This window comes from Numida meleagris, chromosome 10 (genome assembly GCF_002078875.1).
Source record: "Numida meleagris isolate 19003 breed g44 Domestic line chromosome 10, NumMel1.0, whole genome shotgun sequence".
NCBI classification, from domain to species: domain Eukaryota; kingdom Metazoa; phylum Chordata; class Aves; order Galliformes; family Numididae; genus Numida; species Numida meleagris.
The window spans coordinates 4,330,322-4,351,636 of NC_034418.1; the positions used below are offsets into that span (position 1 = coordinate 4,330,322).

Consider the following 21,315-nt stretch of genomic DNA (forward strand, 5'->3'; position numbering starts at 1 on the left):
GATGACGCAGGTTAGAAGTTGTTTCCTTAAACATTAGTGAAACTCAAAAACGTAGAAATGTTTCCTGTTCCCTTCCAGAACATAACTGAAGCAATTTGTCAGCTGCAAGAAGACACACACAAATGAAAGGCAGGAGGGAGCATTCATGGGAAGCAGCACTCACACAGAGTGGGTACCTGAGTGATGGAAACCCAAATCCAAGAAGTTCTTTCAAATCAGCTTTTGACTACACGGAGTAGAAATCTTTCTCCTCTTCTCATACTCCCCAGAGCTTCCACCTACACCTGCTCAACCTGTTTCAAACAGAATTCTCTCATTTATAACCTACTTCAAAAAATGTGGCTTCTATGAACAGGTATGCTCTGTCAAAAGTGGCTGTGTAAGTAGCACAACGAATTCTGGTATTAATCTTTTTCACCAAACAAATTCAGCAGCACTATCACTAAAGTACAAAAGTCAACACTTCAATTATAGTGAAGTGAGCACACCGCTAATGAACAGCACTGCTCAAAGTGCACTTGAACATAATGCAACTTTTCCTTCCAAAAGGAAAATTCCCGAAGCACTGTGGTTAACCTTTCCCAGCAGCAATAAGCTCAGAGACACCGCACAGCATATCTGTTCTGGGGACAAGCGCAAGTTGTCATTTGATTTCTGCCCTGCAGAAATCAAATATGTATACACATCTTGGATTTATGTATTTTAGATACTTGTGGTTTTTGTTTGTTTGTTTTCTAGCAAAGCGAATCAAAATGAGAAAGAAAATTGATTGTACAGGAAAAAAGCTATTTTGCAGACAAATAAGCCAATGCTACACTGAAACTAAAAAAGTTTACTGGACTGAAAACTATCAGCATTGTGATAGTCAAGTCCCTTTTTCTTGTTATTTAACTTCTGCTAATTGAGCTTTACTAATGCCCAGTAAAAGAATGAGCTCTTATTTCCTGTCAGATAATAAGTTACTTGCTCCTGTCTACAACCACATTGTTTACATGAATTTTGTTGACTGTAGTCAACCACACAACATTTCTAAACCTGAATCCCAATCAGGGCTCTCCTCATTAAAAATATGGCCTTTCACCTTCTATGAAGCACTGCCAACATAAATTACATTTTGCTGTAGCCCAAAGGTGATAGAGATGAGAGCTGGATAAACAAGGAGTAATACAAAAGCCAGTTGGGTCAGCCTTTCATTACAGCCCTTTCAGAAGCTATTAATCTCGCTTGTAGTCAGTGGGCTGAAAATAATTACTTCTTCTAACTTATGTTGTACTCAAAAGTAGCAATAAGGACAGGTCATGCAAGACACAAATAACTCTTGGTCCTCATAAAACCACTTCAAATGGTATTAGGTGAACATCATGACATGTTACTTCAAATCTCACTGACCGAAGAAATCTCAGCAGTACCAGTTATGTTACGTCACTCGGATCAGTTGCATTTTGCCATAACATGTCACCAAAAGTTGCTAAGAATTAATCACGGCAAACAGTTTTTTAGCTTTCAAGAAGTGAACAGAGCACTGTTTTCATCAAGTCCAGCTTAATTTATCTTTCAAATCAGAGTTTGCACTTGGAACTACATACAGAGATCTTCACTTACATTTAATCCACTTAGCGCAACTTGGTTGCTGATTTACAAGAATTAGCATGGACCGGTAGCACATCAAGACATTCTCATGTTGAAAGCAAATAGGAGAATCCTGGGAGTCATGCACTGCTACAGGGCAGTTCAGTAAAGAACCACACTTGGTAACTCAATGACTGTTTCAAGTACTGCCTGGAAAATAAATAGTTACTTCAAAGTAAGACAATATAAAAGTTTGCAGCCAGACATCAGGCTACTGAAGACTGAGATGAACTGGATATGAAAGAAGTCCTATCTCCCCAAATAAAATGCTTGCTTAAATACTTATTTTATTGAGTGCAAGCCATGGACAGACTGTTTTAGAATAAAGAGGAGTCAAATACTGTGAGAGTTCTGCCAACATACAACAACCTGGTGCTTATTCATCTGAACTAAATAGCTAAGTGATAGCAAGAAGGGGGAAAAAAGACAACAGAAATTTTGGGTTGTGTAACATTAACAAAAATTATTTTCCACACATCGCCACGTGTGCATTTTACACATATCTGGGAAAGACCATTTGTGTAGTACCCAGAACAGCAGAGATTCATATCCCATTTTGGGCCACAAAGAGCTAGGGTATGATAAAAACTATGGGACACTAACCAAAACCTCAGCAGTGTTTTTAACCTACTCATCAGCTAACAAACAAAGCACAACTTACAGCTAACACTAGAGCCCATTTCCAGAATTTTGCTGGCAAAAAGACAAGCAAACACTTAGCTTAATGTTAAAGCAACAAATGGCTGAGTAAAGGAAAAACAACACATTCTTTTGTGTTTTTGTAGTGCTAGCCAAAGATTTACTTTTCTTCATCACTGCTATTATTATTAGCAAGTTCTTAAAGGATCTCCTGTTGGTTACTACAGATCTGGAGTCAAAAGAATCTGTTACTCAATTCCAATTTCCTGTTTGAATATGACCAATTGGTTTTACTAAGGCTTGTTTGTCCGGTCCTCTATCATCCTTCAAGACCGCTTCAAAACTTAAGAATAAAAAATTAAGAAATTCTCATATGAATAATTTCAATCAAAAATCCATTCTGCCTAAACTAGCATATAAGCAAAGCCTGCTGTATAATAATAATCTTTGCAGATGCAATTAGGAGCGCTAACATCTGGTTCAACCTAGAGCCAAGCTAAGGGAGTACAGTGCCAGTTACTTGGCACAGCTGCATCTCCTCACATCAGATCTACCTCTCATGATCAAGAAAATCAAGATGATGAAAAAAAAGAAAGTAGGTTCATTTCCTAGCGACACTACCATCAAACAGCTGAGGTAGCTGCCCAAGGACAAAAGGTAGACACGCCCAAAAACAGGCAGACAACTGCAAAACAAATAGTAACAAATGCTTAAGAAAGCAGAAGTAATTATGAATGAGATTACTGTTAATTACAAGCACTGTAGAAATTTAGCCCCGCTAAGGAAGTGTATGGAGATCCATAGAAAGGTCCAATGCTTGGGAACTTTCTCCTTTATCCCTTCCAGAAAGAACAAGTAGGCTTTCCTGTATTTCAAAGCACCTGGAGCAAACCCAGATACAAGCCAGTCCTTATGAAATACAATGACAGATTTTAGTAGTAGGCAACAATGATTTTGTCTACCTGCATCTTTCTTTTGGTACTTCATGGCCAATTACAGTAAAAGTTGCTCAACAGGATGCATACATAAGAAAATTCCTGTCACAGAGCAGATGCAAATTTAATTACCTTAAGTTAAACCTTCCATCTTGTCTAGAGGTCCTTCAAAAATGCAACTGTAAACAAGCACTACATTGCAATCAGGTGTCAAGGGCTTATTTGATCTCCTGCAAAATATGTCACAAATCACTGGCAGAAAGTGGGTCGAGAGGGAGAACAAAGGCAGAAACTGTCAATGGACTAGGTAGCTCATGTGAGCATGCCTATTAGTGCACTGGATCTTTCTGTTCCTGTCTAATGCTGTCCATATAAAACCTTCTTCATTTGACAGTGTTCTGTTATCCTGCATTTGATGTAATTTTTCTGTAGTAAGCAAAAAAAGCTGTGAAAAGAGCTGATAGAGTAACCAAAAGACACAGAAGATAACAAAAAAATATTCTGCTGAAGTATCAGGTGTTTGTTGTGATTTTTTTTTAATTATTACATAATGGCCACGTAGCTTTACTTTGCACAGAATTGTTGATAGGCTCAAACAAGCAATAGGTAATATTGCACAACAGGCTGGAAACAAAGCATGTGCATGTGGTGCACACATTTTACCTCTTATTGAAACATGAGGTACTTTGGAGGGCTAGAAGCAACATATATAGCTCTCTGCAATCTGCTGGCCAGTTCAAAATTCTACTAGATAATTGCTACATATAAATCCCTGCAATTTAATATGCTATGAGTACTTCTAAGAAATTCAACTCTGAAGGCATACCACTTATGGGAATAAGATTCTATAGATATTTAGTAAAAAAAAAAAAAATCTAGTGGATAAGAGAGTACACTTTCCTGCACAAATGTTCAGTGAAACCAAATGACAGCAGTTAAAGTATAATTTGTAAACTGCATGAAAAATCAAATTCTGAGATGCATTTGGCATCTATGCAGTTAAACAATAGACAAATTATGCTATTTCAGCAACAAAGATTACGAGTATGCACAGCACAGCTTGCCTGTTGAGAAGTACATGCTGATGTATATGTATTTAACATATAACAGGGGACATGGGGAGCAAAGTAACCCAAAATACATTGGGCTGCTGTTGTGGCCATGCTGGCTGGAGGCAAGGTAATAGTTGTGGGTATGTCTTATGTAAGATCACCCAAAAATCACTGGAGAAAGTCAAACTACATTTTTGGATACATAAGCTCTTCTTCAGCCTAGCATAACACTTTTATAACCTTACAAGTCAGTCTAATGCTTATTACCTCTATCTATCAAGCTTGTCTTAACAAAGCAAGGAACTGCTACTCTTACATTACATACTTCAACATGTCAAAAGCTTTATCTTTACATTCTCAGATTCAAACAGCAGAGCTTTTACATAACATTCACCGGAGGTTTTGTTTAAATGCCTATGTATTTTAGAAAAAAATTCTCATTATTAATTGTAGTTCTTCTATGTATTGACTTAATATTCCAACGCACTTCCACAAAACCAAGGCACATCCTTACTACCTGTAACACATTTTCAAAAACAGCATTTTAAAGATGGAGAAGCTCCACGTAATCAGGCGGAACAGGCTAAAGAGTTTCTGCTGATTGCCAAAAGGTCATTTCTACTTAGCTAAAATTTGATCGATGCCTATCTTCTAGTGCAAGAGACTCACAAAAAGCAAAAGTAACTTCCACTTCAATGACACAATTAGTTTAAATTCTTAGAAAATAAAGCAAAAGGTGAATCAGAGATGGGTGATAAATAGACAAATCTTGCACGCAAATAGGAGTACCAAAGCTGCAGAATTGTACAATCCAATACATTTTCCTACAGAAATCCTCAGTTGCTGCTTTAGATGAGCAGTCCAGTCCCTTTCATCCTGAAATGCGTAAACTAATGCCATGAATTAGGAAAGGATAAAAAAAAAAAAATAGAAGTAAGCTCAACTGAATGAAGAAAGGATACTGCTGTTCAGACTCCTCAAGCCTGTATATTTGTGAAATGAAAATTGAGAGAAGACAAATTTTGGAAATCCCCAAATGAAGAAGGGACCGTACATTGGACAAAGGTCTTACTTTGCCTCCTCTACAGGCTACTGTTGGTCCTCATTTAACTGGAGCTGTACGTAATAATCACCAGGATGTTAAGTTTAACTTAACTAGGCTTAATACGCACCTCCTGTACTACTGGGCAAAGAATCCAAATTGCTGAAGTCCTCCCACCTAGTTCACTTATTTAGCAGAATATATCTTTAATAAATAAGCAAAACAGCAGATGCTCTCATTTCTTTCTTTTGAAAAGGAAATTTTCCACCCAAATTAAAAAAAAATAATTTTGAGCGTATAGCATTTTACTCACAAATTAGATAACAGCAGTTGCAATCACTAACTTTTCTGCATTGTTTAAAAACCCATCAAATTATAGCAGTGCATTTACCAACAAAAATGCACTAGATCTATTTATCTCATGCCAACAAAATTTGAGCAGTGCATCACATTATTCTTTTACCCATATTATCAACTGTTGTGTACATTAAGTGGATAATATTATTAGCACTGATGTTTCTGTAGGCTATTCATAAAATAAATGGTGGACAAAGTAATTCCATCTATTACACATGGAGCTCAATAACAATAATAATGAGAAAATTGCAATGGACATAGTGAGTGATAATCAGAACTAAACCGACAACTGTAACAATATATCCTTTGTGTAAATGTTCTGATTATGTAAACAGACTAATCTGCAATTTTTCATCGCTGATAAACATTGGAAACCAGCCAGAATTCAGATTATATTTTATCCCTGTCAGTTTGTGTCTAAAACAACTGCAAAAGCTACTTGATTTATTAACCTAATGAGAAATAGATAAATATGTTGTTCACCAGGATACAGAATTATGTGCAGCATGACTTCGTATCACTATACCTGCCTAAACACTACAGTTAGCAAAACGTACTGTACCTTTCCACATATGTTGCTACAAATGCGACATACAGTTTTGCCAGCATAATGTCATAAAGCTGCACTGGGTTGTCAGTAGAAGTTATCTAAGGCTTCTTGTTAACATTTACAGGCACCATGTGATCCCAGTTTAGAGACTGCAACAGTGACTGCTCATGTCAGAACAGAGATTGAGGTAATTTTCTAGTTTGAGAGCTTCAGCGGTCTTAGCTAAATTTTTTATTACCGCCAATATTTTAACATTTTTCCTACTGCAGATACAGTAATGCCTAGAAATGATTTGTAGAAGCGTAGAAAACTATATGGCGTGCTATAAACAGAACTGAGGAATGCTAAAAGATTAACCTAGAAGAGTCCGGTGCATTTTGAAGAACGATCGCAATAGAAGTCCTAATATTTAGCACCAAGTCAACTGATACAAAGTTTCTGCAGTGATTTGACTGCAGGCAAGATTTTCTCTAATCACTGTGCTACTTTTTTTTTTTTTTTTTAAATACAGGAAAACACTAAGTGTGGCAAATACTAAGGACTCGTTACAGAAAGGTGCCTTAAGGAAATGCCATCTCTTCTGCATTTTCTACCTCTTGGTAGACTTGCACAAACTCACCAGCCAGAGACTAAAAAGGTTGAGGTGTGCCCCAGCTTCACAATACAGACCAGATGGGGAGGATGCTGCCGTTGGCATAGAGCCCAAGGAGAAAGATCTACAGGGAGTTCAGAGAGGCAAACGTTTGACAGCGAGACAGGAGCTCTCTCCCAGACATCATCCATAGGGATCCTTCATTCCCCTTTACTTATTTTGTCACTGCATATGCACAGTGTGACTGAATGTATTATGCATGGGAAATAATCACAGCACTGGCAAGAAGTCATTGAGCTTTTATTATGCATGCAAAGGTCTGCAATTTTGCACATACAGATAGAATTTGGAATTCCCAAAGATTTCCAAAAGTAAATAGGAAAGGAGAGAAAACTAGGCGTAGGTCACAGGGGAAGGGATGATTCCATATGCAAAAGAAGTTTTCAAAAAATAAATGAAGAGGCTCTGAGCCATTCAGACTTCCAGCCAGGTGCCTCTCGGAAGGACTCAATGGCCGAGTCCCTGCAGGGGCTTACACACGGGTAGGCCACGTGGTTTCTCAAGCAACATCGTTGGATTTTTTTTGAACAACGTTAACATTTCACCCTTGAATAACCCTTCCACTCCTTCCCCCCAAGAAGTACTTACTATTCCTGCTCATTACCTTTCACAAACAAATACTAACAGATGCCCGGGTGAAAAAAAGAGTTGCCTTTAAAAATGTTCATCCACTTTCATGCTAAATAGCCTCATCTGAATTCATGCAAATATAAAACACAGCATAACCACAATCTTTTTTCTAAAAGCCATCTCCGACAAGACTTAACATGAGGGAAATGAAAAGGAGAGGAGCACAAGTGCTCTCCTGCTCTGGTTTTAGAAGAGTTGTTCCTCCTGCCCTCTTCATCACAGCGGTCACAACTCGCTCTTTGCAACCAGGTTAACATTGCAATTGGAGCATCTGAGCCCTTCACTCATCATTTCAGCACTAGCTCCTTCTCAGAGTGACAGCAAGCCTTATAAACGACAAGATGCATATAAATTCATTTGTAATATAGTTTACATAACTCTGCTTACATTCCAGTCAAATAAGTGCTACAATATTACACTGGAACCCACTAGGTGCTTGGCATTTTAATTCACATATTATTGATTCTCCACCATCCAGTTGTGTCACTCTTCCACTTACTTAATCATCTCCCAAAACAAACATTACCTCACATGAACATTTTGCCATCTTCCAGCAAGTCCCTATTTGGTAAGTTCTTGTTTTGCTCATTCATCGCTCATTGCCCAGCTCCACTACTGACTTGATTCTCCAATTTATTCTTAGGAATTGGATTATCTCCAGTTCTTTACATAAATTCTGTAGTATAAGAATATTAAAAAAAAAAAAAAAAAACCAACAGCAAAAACACTGATTATGAAAAGATGATGATAAAAAACTGGGCTTGGCAATGCAAACTGCTCCTTCAATAAAGTTACATAAAATAAGGAGCAGACAAATGTCAAGTTAATATATTATTTAATTGTAAATACATTTAGAAATTTAAAGATGAAAGCTGTGCAAAGCCATATCTAGTTTTTACCTTTCTAGGATTCCGCTAGAAACGCTCCTAACATGAGATAAATCTAATTTCTTGCATCTTCACTGTTCTCTTTTTAATTCATGTATTTTAATTCGTGTTTGTACTGAAAGGTGAAAGGATGAAATTTTTATTTCCATGCTTGGAAAAGTGACAGTTATATTGTTTTGGCTACAAAAAAGGAATAAAATGCCAGAAATTTCAGGATTAAACGTGACACTGTTCAAATAAGAATTAACATGAACTTCCTAGTTTCATTATGTTGCATTGCAATTCAAACCAGTACCAATAGAAGTATCAGTTATGTCAGTAGTCAATGTGCTGTGCAGGGGAGTCTCACTCCTGTAACATCAGTTAGTCAGCAAAAACCAAATTAACTCAATGAAGGGGCCAGATTTTAAATTAATAACTTATTTTTCAATTTTCCCAGTAACTTTACACTTTTCATTACTTTAACAAAGTACTCATTTATTGTCTCAGATGTTCATGCTTCTTAAATTGAAAAGTAACAAATGATGAAAGTGACCTAATTGAGTATACAGCCCACAAAGCTCCTAAGCAGTGGGAAGACACTGTACTCAGAATGCTGTAAATACATTTCGTTTGGGTCTGTTTCGTCACTTCAGAAAAAAAATCTTGGAGCTTCCCAACAAAAGACAAAATTATAATGCAAGAACTCACACAAAAAGGATTTTATGTATTACATAACCATTTTGCAGAAGTGTTAACCATTTCTGAAACATACTCCATTTTAAAAGTTAATAAAAAGCATAACAGAAGTCTTTCCTTCAGTCTTAAATCCAGTTCCTGATTAGCATGAAGATCACCATCACCTTCATTTATTTTACAGAATGCTGCACATCTATTACTTACAGGTTAAAGTACATTTAATACTTTGAGATGCTTCAAGTCTAGAGTTTCAACTAGCTAAATTATTTATACATTTCATTATTCTTAGTTACAGTAAGCGATGATTCATAGTTACCACTACATTAATTGCTACAAAACTATAAATGTTACAGAAGAAGTGGTCTTGAACCAGACAACAACTGTTTCCACAGCATAACAAATATTAAACTACTGGTAATAGCTAAGCCCATGATTAAGTTCTGTCTGTTGCCCAGTACACAGTTACCTCAGAAGTTCAAGACAACACAAGAGATGTCAGCATTCTGCGTACAAAAAGGCCGCGGACAAGCAAAAAGCAGGGTTAAATGCACAACTTGAACCTTGAGTGTCTGAAGTCGTAATAAGGAATCTCTTGATACGTATCTTGCGTCCTGCGATACCAAGGGCTTACACACACACACAAAAAACATCTCTGCATTTCTTTGCAGCCTTGTTTAGTCGCATAAACCAGTTCCTTCTTTCTACCCTTGAGTATATTTTATCAGTAGCTAGAAATGTCAAATACTTCTATGGTAAACAGAAATATCCCGGCCTTTCTTTATTTTCCTACACGGCAATACTAAAGAAGGCAACAATACAATCTGCCTTGGGCAAGTCTATCACCGACCACAGTAGACAGGTCATTTTCCTTTTATCAAAGAGGAGAGTAGGTCATCACATTTTAGTGCATGTTGACACCACTGCTAGTAAAAAGAGATAAGAATTCAGTGCCCTTAAGGTGCCTTAACCTCTATTTTACCTAATACAGATATTTCACAGCTATTGCATTAAAGCCAGAAGAGAGACAGATTTGTATCCTGAAAGAATGCACTACAAAGGTCTCAACCTTTGTGACAAGCTGATATTTGTACTGCAGAGAGTGTAGGTGACAACAAAGCACTTCCCTTAAGGTATCTAGCCCTCCTTTATTTTGCGTAAGAGGATTTATTTTCCTCTTATAACACCAAGGAGGATCATGGATGTCTAACCTCTCAAGTACATGCACGCAGTTTCCAAACATTTTTGGAACTTGGAATAAAACGCACACGTATACCTCATGCCCTACCGAAACTAACTTCAGAAGTTTCTTTGCTTGATTAAAACATTTTGCTTTCAGTCTGGATATTGTAATCACAAACAAAACAAAATAATGACACTTATCTCATTTCCAATATCTAAAAGTCAGAGGATGCTTTTATGGTAGGGTTCTTCATATGTGGACAGTGCTAACAAAAGTACTTCTATTTGAAAATCTATAAAGATGCAATAAACTGCATAATGATGGTCAGTTCCTTCTACACAGAAGTAGAAAATGTTACTTCAAAAAGGGCAAAAGAAGAACCCTAGTTAGAAGAAGTAGTATATTAGCACTTAAAGATTCTAAGAATGTTTGTTTTTTCTTTCCCCCAGGAACACAGCTACAAGAAGTATAATTAACTGCCACAAGAAATGTAAGCTTGATTTGAACAGTGGAACAACAAAAAACTGAAAAGAGAAAAACACATTATTTTGAAAAAAGAAAAGGTCCAGGCAAACTTTCTATTATTTTTGGTAACACATTTCAAGTTATGCAGGCCAACAAAGCATTTTATGTTTAGAGACAACAACAACAAATACAAAGGTTCATCATTTAAGCACTCACTATTTATGTGCTTACTTGCAATTAAGCATTAGTGTATTTGCATATATAGCCTAAATTCAATTCTTCTTCACCAGGAGGTATTCCTTAGGTACAGATCTCTTAAGAAGAGAGAAACATTGACTAAAACTAAATAAAAGCAATTAATAGTTATGAAAGAAAAAAAAGTTATTTAGAGGAATGTGATTTTCATGTATATGAACGAACCACTTTGCTTGTCAAAAAATTCTGTACATTTATTTTATGCATATATACATGTATATGTATACGATGACATAAGTCTGAACATACACATTTTATACTTCACATCAGGCAAGGCACATATTAATGCATCAGCAAAGACTGAAATCAAAGAGTTAAATAGCATTGTTTAATAACAAGACTAAGAGCAAGAGAGCCAAACTTAAGATCTCTATGACACAATCTAATTTTATAGATCAGTGCACCTGAACAGAGGGGGGGAAATATCATGAAAAGAAAACTTAGTGCTATTAACCAATCTAAGCACTTCCTATGACTTTATTAGTTTTGCTTAATTAGCAAGAAAATGTTTCAAAATGCAAAAAAAAAACCACACAAAAAAAACATTTTATAGCCATTTAGCAAGATAATGCAATCATTGTGCTTTGGATATACATTGTCCATTATGACCAACCTCTAGTGAATCGTGATTAACACTGATACTTAGAGTCCATGATGTCATTTTGACACACAATTTCATATGAGAAGAAACTGGGATATTTAGAGAAGACAAACGTGTCTGAAGAAATTGGACAAATAAATTGCAGCTAGAATGTTTTGCACAAGTGACTAGTAAATATTATGCTAAAGCAGAACACGACTCTTCCAAACATGAAGCCATTCTTCATATTTGTTACTATGTGATAGTTGGCTTAAGGGATTCACCTGCAGACCAAGCTTATGTTCCTAATGAGTCCAATGCTACAATTCCCTTTCATTTAATTGAGGGTGAGTGAGGTTCAGCCCCAAAGTCTTTAGCATTCATTATTAAAAAACACAAATATATCTGCTCATTAAGTATTTTTAATTTCAGGCATTTATTACTTAGTGAATTCCATCCTTCCTATCTCTTTATAATGAATTCTGATGCTCTTCTATTCACCGTATTCTATACTTGAGAAAAAAATGACTGTTTTACATTGCCTTGGGTTTCTTACTTTATTATGATAAATTCTATCTTCTCTCACACTCTTGGAGGAAGGGGGGGGGGGGCACCTGAAATAAATTTCAGTCATTTTAAGTTCTCACAACCACTTTACAAATCACGTAGCCTGAACTCCTTCTATACTATTACATTACAGCAAGATCCAAAATAACAGTGCCGTTTGACAGCTAACCTCAGGCACCACTGGTCGAGCATCGTGCTGCTTACACTGCTGGCTGCAGAGCTGATAGGATACGCAAGACAAGCTGAGGGTTTAACTGGCAGAGCTGTTCAAATCTAAATTGTGCTATTTGAAACAGACCACAGGAGACAACAGTTCACTTTTTACCATGGCAGCAGATTCAACCTCTTGGCCCCGTGAAAGCCGCATGAATACATTTAGCACACACAAAAAATATCTTCCTATATTATGATCAAAGACATATTCAGTACGCATTTTTTATGCACATTCGAGCGTTCTGTTGACAGTCCTGGAAGTTAAGTACTATGGACTGCTGCACATGGGTTTCAAGCCGTGATGGAGCCCAATGGCAGGCTACTCCTGACAGCCCGATAATGACAGGCACGTTGCAGGCCGATGCCCGTCATTCACCAGCACCCTGGCCTGCTCCAGCCGCTGCGTAGCGACTAAGTGGGCGGTCAGAGGTTAAGTTCCATGCAGACAGCAATGAAGGGCAACTGTCATGCACCACTGAGTGCTGCGAGGCAGCAAGGAGTGGCTGTCTTCTGCAGAACATGCAAAGCGCTCTCATTCTGTCCAGGCAGACACGTATTTCAAGGTCCTAAATGAGACCGCTGCCAATTCATGAAGAGCCAAACTGACAGCATGCCATTCAAACTGTCTGTCACAAATTTCTCGTTTTCTTATTTCAAATCACAAATGCATGCAAAGTGTAACGTTAAACAGAACTCTCAGCAGCTGTTTTAAACAAGCCAGATTTGGCAGAGGAGAAGGGGTAAGGAGAAAGACATCCAAACTTTTTTACTTCTCTTTCTTTTAATATTAAAAAAAAGTTCAGATATCTCACAATATTCTCTCCAGTTCTCATGTAATGGCATGCCTTTATTTCCAAAATTATACCCATCATATTTTTTCCTATTAAACAGCGGCGATTCCTCCACTATTAAACAGCAGAGCCTTATTAATTAGAGTTAACATAATCACTTGGATTTGTAATTCTGCATTCATGTATTAATTTTGCAACACGAGAATACTTTAAAGAACGCAAATAAACACTTTGTATCAGTCTCTAAATATCCCAGGCCTTTCTGTTATAAATGGTCCAATAACAGTATTTTCTATTCGTTTAAAAGCACTGTTTGGTGTGGAGTTATGGCTTGAACAGTGTGATTAACAATGAAATTGCAGTGTTTTGCATAAAACATATACATCTTTTAACTCATTGGCAGAAAAGATGCATATTTTTTATTTACACATTTAAATTATGTGATCATATTCACACTCGCCTCTATTAACATATAAAAGACTCCAGGAAAAATAGAAACACTTTTTATTATTAGATAAACAGCGATGCCTCTCATCTTTCATACAAACCCATGCTTGACACTAAATTTAATCAGGCTGACAAAGGATCATACAGGTTAGCTCCTTATGCCCTTTTCATGAGCAGTCCATCTTTCCTGCTCTTACAGGGCCAAGCACTGCCCTTGAACAACAGATAGACACACAGGCGGCTTGTTCCTCTTCACTGGGTCGCTGGCATCACCCCGTTTGTGACATTACTGCTCTGTACCAATTGCTGTCATGGCACCAATGCATTAAAGACTGTATTCACAAGCTCTGAATCACAAACTGAAGAGAAAGTGAAACTTCATTATTTAGGACGGGTACATTTGGATCATGAAGCATTAAAGCCATTGTTCAGTCACGTAGGCAGACATACACTCATACCTTAAGGCAGGGACTATATTCCTATGTTCCATGGCACAAATCATACTGACAACACTTAAACTGAAAGGCGATGACAAACTTGCTTCCTTGATCGCAATGAACGGCTTTCAGGAAGCCATACGCATAAAATCATAACCTAATGTATTTCAGACAAAAAGACAAATTTCAAGGCTTTTCTACATAGATAGGCAAGCAGGCCCTATCTACAGCAGAAATAAATGCTGGGAAATCTCATCAAGACATTTTATACTCTAAAAGGGCAGGAGAGTACTTGCATGGTTATCGCTATCATACATCTATTTTCCCCATTCACTTCCGCTATTTCAATTCTCAGTCAGGTCCAAACCAACCCTGAAACATTTCTGCATTTTTCTGAAGTTTCCAGACCCTAATTCTGGATGTCCTGAATTAACTCTTCATTACTGAAAAGCGTAACAATACTGCACAGCTACATCACTTCCTGACTCTTCTATCATGTGGACACCTCAGGACATAGACAACCACAGAATCATTAAGGTTGGAAAGACCGCTAAGATCATCTAGTCCAACCATCAACCCATGCCCGTGATCGCTCTGGACCATATCACCCAGAGTGACATCTATCCTTTTCTTCAACACCTTCAGGGATGATGACTCCATCACCTCCCTGGACAGCTTGTTCCAATACCTCACCACTCTAAGAAGTTTTTCCAACATTCAGCTTGAACTTCAGATGATCCAACCCTGTCCAAAAGGAATAGGAGTTACTGCATATACACAACTCAGCAAGTGATGTGTCTGATGCTTATCATAGAGTATCCACTCACTTGTGATAACACACAAGATCCTCTTAAACTTCCTTTTGTACTTTAATTTGTAGCTGCAGAGGACGAAAAAAATTCCCTACCACAGAGGTGGTTCTTGAGGACAGTGCCAATGTGACTGTATCACAGGGCTATTTTTCACACATCGGTGACTTTAAGTTTAGGAAATAAATGACAATATATACCAAAATGTTGGCGAGCTTAGTAGCTTCTGCTGTAAGGAGTGGGAGAAGTTAATGCTAACTTAACATTTCTTCAGGTCCTCTTCCTCTCCAAAAGTTTCACTATCACCATCTCTATGACGAAAAGAACTAATATCAAAGCAAAAGAACCAGTATCACCAATATGGTATACTTTTCTTACACCAGAGGCAAAAAACAGAATAGTGAACATACATAAAAACTAAGCGTTCACTGAACTAGTCATCATAGTACCAAAAAGAAATAAGTACGCTCCGAGTGTATGACACTACAGAGCAATAAGAGCCATGGTTTTCAGCTGCAGAGCTGCTTAGACTTACTACTGTTCACTTTTTTGGCAACTTAAACCGTATCTGATCTTTACTTCTGCTTTTCCCCCCCTCAAAGCACATGCACACAGTGTACTACCATTCATGATCTTGGACTGCCAAGATCCAGTGCATTAAATTTTGTACTCATCACAGCATGTATCAGAAGCAGTGGTTTAGCTTGAAGTAAGATCTGCCATTGTAGACTGGAGTCTCTCCAGTGAATTACAGGCAGAAGCTTCAGTAGTTTTACTATCTGTAAGGAAATATGCAAATCAGAACTTGAACTTAGTATTATGGGTTGTTTGATTTCAACACGATTTTAAACCTTTGAACAGAATCAGCAACATCTCTTAATCAGATATCTTATCAAGTATTCACCACATGAAGTACCAGTTGCCTGGGGGTTATGAAATAATACTAAAAAGTTTATAATCATTCATTGATTTAGTTTTGAGAATAGTATATCATTTGAATCCAATGGGAACATAAAGAGCTATTTGTGAGGTCAACCACAGTACAGACAGAAGCTGACATGATATCGATGGCAAGGTGGAAAGAAATTGCCAAATACAGCAGATCAATACCTCGTTTCACTGTTACAGCCTTCTGCAGACATAAAATATATATCTTTACAGCTACGAAAATAATAATAATGAAAGTGGGAGATAAATGTTTCCCTCAAGGTAAACTATTTGATTAGCTGAGGGCAAAGGTGACAACAGCAGTTACACTGAAGTAACTTTACAGTCTTAAATAAAACCAGTGGGATGAGCAGCAGACAAAAGGGCAAAATGAAACTGAGCAAATTCTAGGAGGTACAAATGTAATCCTTTTATAAAATGTGCGGTATGTGTATGAAGGCAAAATAAGTTAATACTAAATAGGGTAAAACAATTTCTTCCTGCAGTAACACTCCAGTAACTTCAAAAACACTTGTTTTAATTACAGTACTATCATTTTCTATCCAGAAGACTTGAACAGTACATTTAAGAAATCTCCTCCAATCCACCGTACCGTCACACAAGAAGCTCTGCTGTACACATCTCTGCACTGCTGAAAATTACAGGGAAGAGGCCGTTTGATACAGAAACTGAATTTAAGCAAACAGCATCTGCTCAGTTCACACCTTAATAGAAGGAGAAAAAAGTTCGGTGTTCTGAAGCACACAAGGAAACAAAGTAATCATCTTTCAGGAACTGTGTCTGCCCTTCCCTTGAAGTCACCCATAAATAGAGCTGATGGACAGCAAGAAACCTGGGAAAGGGTTTTGCTTTTCCAGGATTTGCTTCTGTTGCATTGCCATGATTGGTACTTCCATTTAGGGCTTGGGAGGGACTTTGAATACCACCAGTTTCAATTAATTATGACCAACTCTACAGCTGCTTCCAGGCAAGTAATGGGAAATCCCCCTCGCATCCTGAAAATGCAATTGATATTCAGAATGGGTTGTCTATCTTCTTTCTATAGAATACCAAAACTTGACTTTGCATTGGATTTTAAACATCTACTAAGGCCCTGTTTGGCCTTTTTTCTTTTAATTTTCTAGCAAGCAGAGCTCACCAGTGTCTGTAAAGTTGCAAAATAAAAATTTAATTTTCATAGAGAGAAGGGCTACCCAGAAAAGTAGCACAATATCTTTTTAGAAAATGTGAAGTCTCCCTAAGTGACAGAAGTTAAACCAGTTAAATTAAGGCAAAAATAAAAAGGAGAGAGAATAATTAGACAAAATATGTTGCTGGTTTTGTCAGAGCATTTATCTACCCGATGCTACAAAACAAAAATTCCTAAAATGTATGGAATAGTACCTATTTCTTCAAAATCTTCATCCAGTTGTATATATTATCCCACTTCTAGAACCACCAGCACGGGCACCCTAACCTACCATTGCTGTGATGTGGCAGACGTCCATTTTACTAAGTCTGTGAAAGGTCAGGGTTAATGGAACCATGCCCTACGAGGTTCAGCTGTTACACAGCACACTTGTAACTGTGATTATACTTGCGGCATGCAACCAAACCAAAAATCAAAATTTAACTTGGCTAAAGGCTATACAAGTAGCAGACATATGCTTACAATCTTAACATACAGGTCTATCAATGAGTAGAGGAAAAAGATGATGTAGTTGAAGAAAAAAAATAGAAAAACCAGCCCAAGAGAGCACATCTAAATATGGCAGACATTAAGAACAGCTCCCATTCCACTGCCTTTTGTCACAACCACTAAGATTGAAGCAAAATGAAGCCCCTTAGATCTCTGGCATTTGACTACTCTGACATTCCTCTCATATGCAATGGCCTTACAGGCTACAGTCAACAAAACACAGAATTCATGTTTTCAGTATCCACCCTCCTCGCATCCTCAACTCCAAGATCTTACAAGACATAAAACATAGATCTGTTCTTATTTACAGCAAAAAAACAAGAGATTGAATGTAAAACAACATGTTTAATAAATCTGGGGAGTCTAAGTACCAACATAATTCAGAGAAGCAAGAAAGACACGCGCTCCTTAATTAAGTGGGTGATGTTCTAGTTAAAACAAAAAGACAACCCTGGGCCATTGCTAAGATTAAGCACTCACTCTTGCAAAGGAAGCTCCTACTATCATCGATATAAAGGCCTTAAATCACACAAAATAAACCATCCAACACTCTGGATTCCAGAGTAAGTAGAAAGTCGGGACATAGACTGATTTGGATTTACACATTTTCAGTTATAACAAGTAATTTTACAGAGGATTAGTATCTTGATGGTCCGATCAATACCAGGCACTGCTGCTATTACAGATGAAGAGAAAATTACCCCTCCAGTAATAAAGTGTGTATGTCTTGGTTCTCCTTCATTTGCCGAGTCCATTACTGTAATGGTTCCAGCATTAGCAGCTGAGGCAATTTAAGCAGCAGAAACGTGATGAATTTAAAAGCTAGGAACATTTGCCACTCATTCTTTCTTGTATTTTATTCTGCATATGCAAGGTTTCTACCTGACATTTCCAATACACAAATCGCGTGTTATTTTACTAACAACACTATTTCTTAATTATTGTCCCATTAATAATGAGGTGGGCCAATAATGTGATTACCACAAAAATTGCTGCTGGCATATTGGCTGCTGATTCTGCAAAAAAACCTGCACACCATCCACCTAAGCAGAAATATGACATGACAACAAGCTTATTTAACTGTATCTAAGCTGTTTCATTAACTTTAATTTGCCCAAATAAAACTTCTAAAAGAATCCATTTAGTCTGTCAATTGGAAAATTTAATGTTTTTATATCTTAAGAGGCAGAACAATAACAAAAAAAAAACCAAGAAAACAATGAAATATTTGAACAAACTCTGAATAGACGAAGTTGGTACACTTCATGGTCTGGGTAACATTTTTCATCACTGATCCTAAAATCTCTTAAGTACTCCGAACATACTTTTTTTTTTTTTTTTTGCCCCTCTGCATTAATATGCTGAAGCAACCTACTTCATCTCAAATAAACAGTCTTTTCCAGCCAGCAAAAATGAAGATGATGCAGGAAACATAACTTTTCATCAAAATCTCAGCCAAGCCACTGTGTTTCCTGTTACTCCTTGTAAATAAAACACACGCAAAGCTTTGGGTTATTTAAAGCTTTATATTGCCTTATCACTTTGTCTAACGTCTCGCAAATGTGAAATCACACATGAATATCTTTGTAAAAGCCTTGTGAATATTCAGATATGTGCATATTGATGCATTTATTATTTGTATAGCAATAACTTTATTGGATTGGGGTCCCAGCTGCAGTGGGAGCTATACAAATATAACAGTAATGTCTGTGGAATAAATTCTCTGAAGCTGGTTTTGGTTTCTCAGCAATGTGAATTAGCATAAACAGCTACACAAGGTAATTGTGAACTGGGCCATCAATGTAATCCTTTTCAAGTAAAGGAAAATAATACTCCAGACTAACTGAGCATCCCATTTTTCTTATGGCAACGTCATAGGGCCTTAATATGCAAATAGTGGCAGAAGGAAGGATATAGATGTAGTTCCTAGAACTTGGCATATATCATTCTGAAACTTCAAGCATTTTTGATAAAGTAAGTCTTGAAACCAGTCATGTGTTACAGATGAACTAATCAAGACAACAGTCTAACAGCATTGCAGCTTTCTTCCCAAGCTTAAGAAGAAAAAATTATTCCCAGTAGACTCCCCACCAACATGCTTGTGTTTGCTTTTATTTCAGGGGGTACCTAGAAGTTTACTGGAAGCTGAACTGAGCTCTGACCAACAATGCAAAGGGAATAAAAATAACTATCAAGTGACAAATAAAAACTGAATTTTAAAGCGTCTCCTGTTAATGAATAACATCTAACAGCTCTGCTTTTATACATAAAAGTAATATTTGCTGTGGGGAAGACAACAGAAGTTGATGGCATGCAACATCTCCAAAGATGTCTAGAAATTTTGAGTGTTCTACGACCCACTTCAGACTCACAGGGATATTCCACAGGACACTACCATTCCCAGCACAAAACCAATCATCAAGAAAATCAGAGAACCCTTGGAAATGACCACCACACAGTGCTTCACACAGCTGCACAGATCACTTCTGGCTATGATTCCCCAGCTTTTTTTCAGATCCTCTTCCCAGTAATGACTCTGCATCCTTCTCCTACAGGAAAGAGCCCTCCTGGGCTTGGATCACCACGTACAGTTATGAACAGTTTCATTTCCACTGGACACTCCATTTTACTCAATCCAATTGGGTGATTTACAAAGTGGAAAATGCTGTATAACAGCACTGCACTCTGAAGAAATCCCTACCACACATCCTTGGAACTGAAGCGTTATTCTACAACAGCATAAATCAAAACTGATATACCCATGAAAACTGAAGAGAAAGAACAGCTTACCATATAAAAGGAACATACTGCATCATTACAAAGCTAAAGCCAGTTACCAGGCTTTGGATAGACAGCATTTAGCAGCACACAAGCATTGCAAAACATGAACTTTTATTCAAGATTTAATTCTCCAGATGAGAGACATTGCCAGGAGAAGCATAAACCAAACCAGCCCCTGGTCCAACCACTTCCCTCACGTTAGCAGGCCCATAAATCCTGCTCTCCAGAAGAGGTCGGGTTAACCTCATTAGTATGTGGGTTGAATGAAGAACTTTTTTGATTAGGGCCTAGATGGAACTCCTGGCAATGCTACTGCAGTAACATCACACTTCCTCTACTCTCAGTGTGGATTTCCCATCCTTGGAAGTGTTCGAGGCCAGGCTAGATGGGACCCTGGGCAACTGTTGGCAACCAGCCCAAAACATTCTATGGTTCTGTGACTTTTAGGTGGGCAACATATCAACTCAGGGACCGAAGGGTGAACCTAGCTTAGTGCCAAGGAACCCAAAGATCATGCCTCTAGTTAAGGAGCATAAAATAATATCAGTTTGTATTACCTCAGGACGATGATGATCCCTTAAGAGAAAGGGTTCGTTTGTTTCCATATAACCCTTCCTGCTTCTGTACCCTTTGTTCTCAGGCATTCTGAGGGCTCCTTTTGTTTCCCTTTCAGTATACCCCTAACTTATCAATAGCATTATTCCCTCCTAATGCAAATAATTCCCAAATATGTTTGAGATAAATTGTGAAATAATAGCTAAGTTCAGGTCTTGGATGGACAGCATAGATGTACAAAGTAAAAAAAAATAAAAAGCATATTTTTCTTGCAGTTAAATTGCCTTGGACTGAACAGTTTACATCTGTGTGTTTTCACAGGTAGAGACCACAACAGGAGTGAAACACTTAAGTTACTACTGCTTTTCAGCAGAGAGGAACAGCAGAAGGACCGCAAGGAAGAAAGCCAGCTTGGTCCTACAGAGCTGTGAAAGGTATCAGAAAACGGGCCCTTTTAGTTTTCCGTCTATTAAGGCATTTAGATGCAAACTGCGAGATCGAACCCCCGCAGTGAAACAACTTCTAACAGTAACAAGTTAAAAGCAACACCGAAACCAG

General features: G+C 37.6%; 1 protein-coding gene across 10 annotated transcripts in view; it reads right to left on the minus strand.

The window, feature by feature from the left end:
• Positions 1–21,315, minus strand: part of FTO (FTO, alpha-ketoglutarate dependent dioxygenase) — a 232,702-nt gene that overhangs the window by 210,453 nt on the left and 934 nt on the right. The gene's annotated exons all lie outside the window — the stretch shown is intronic.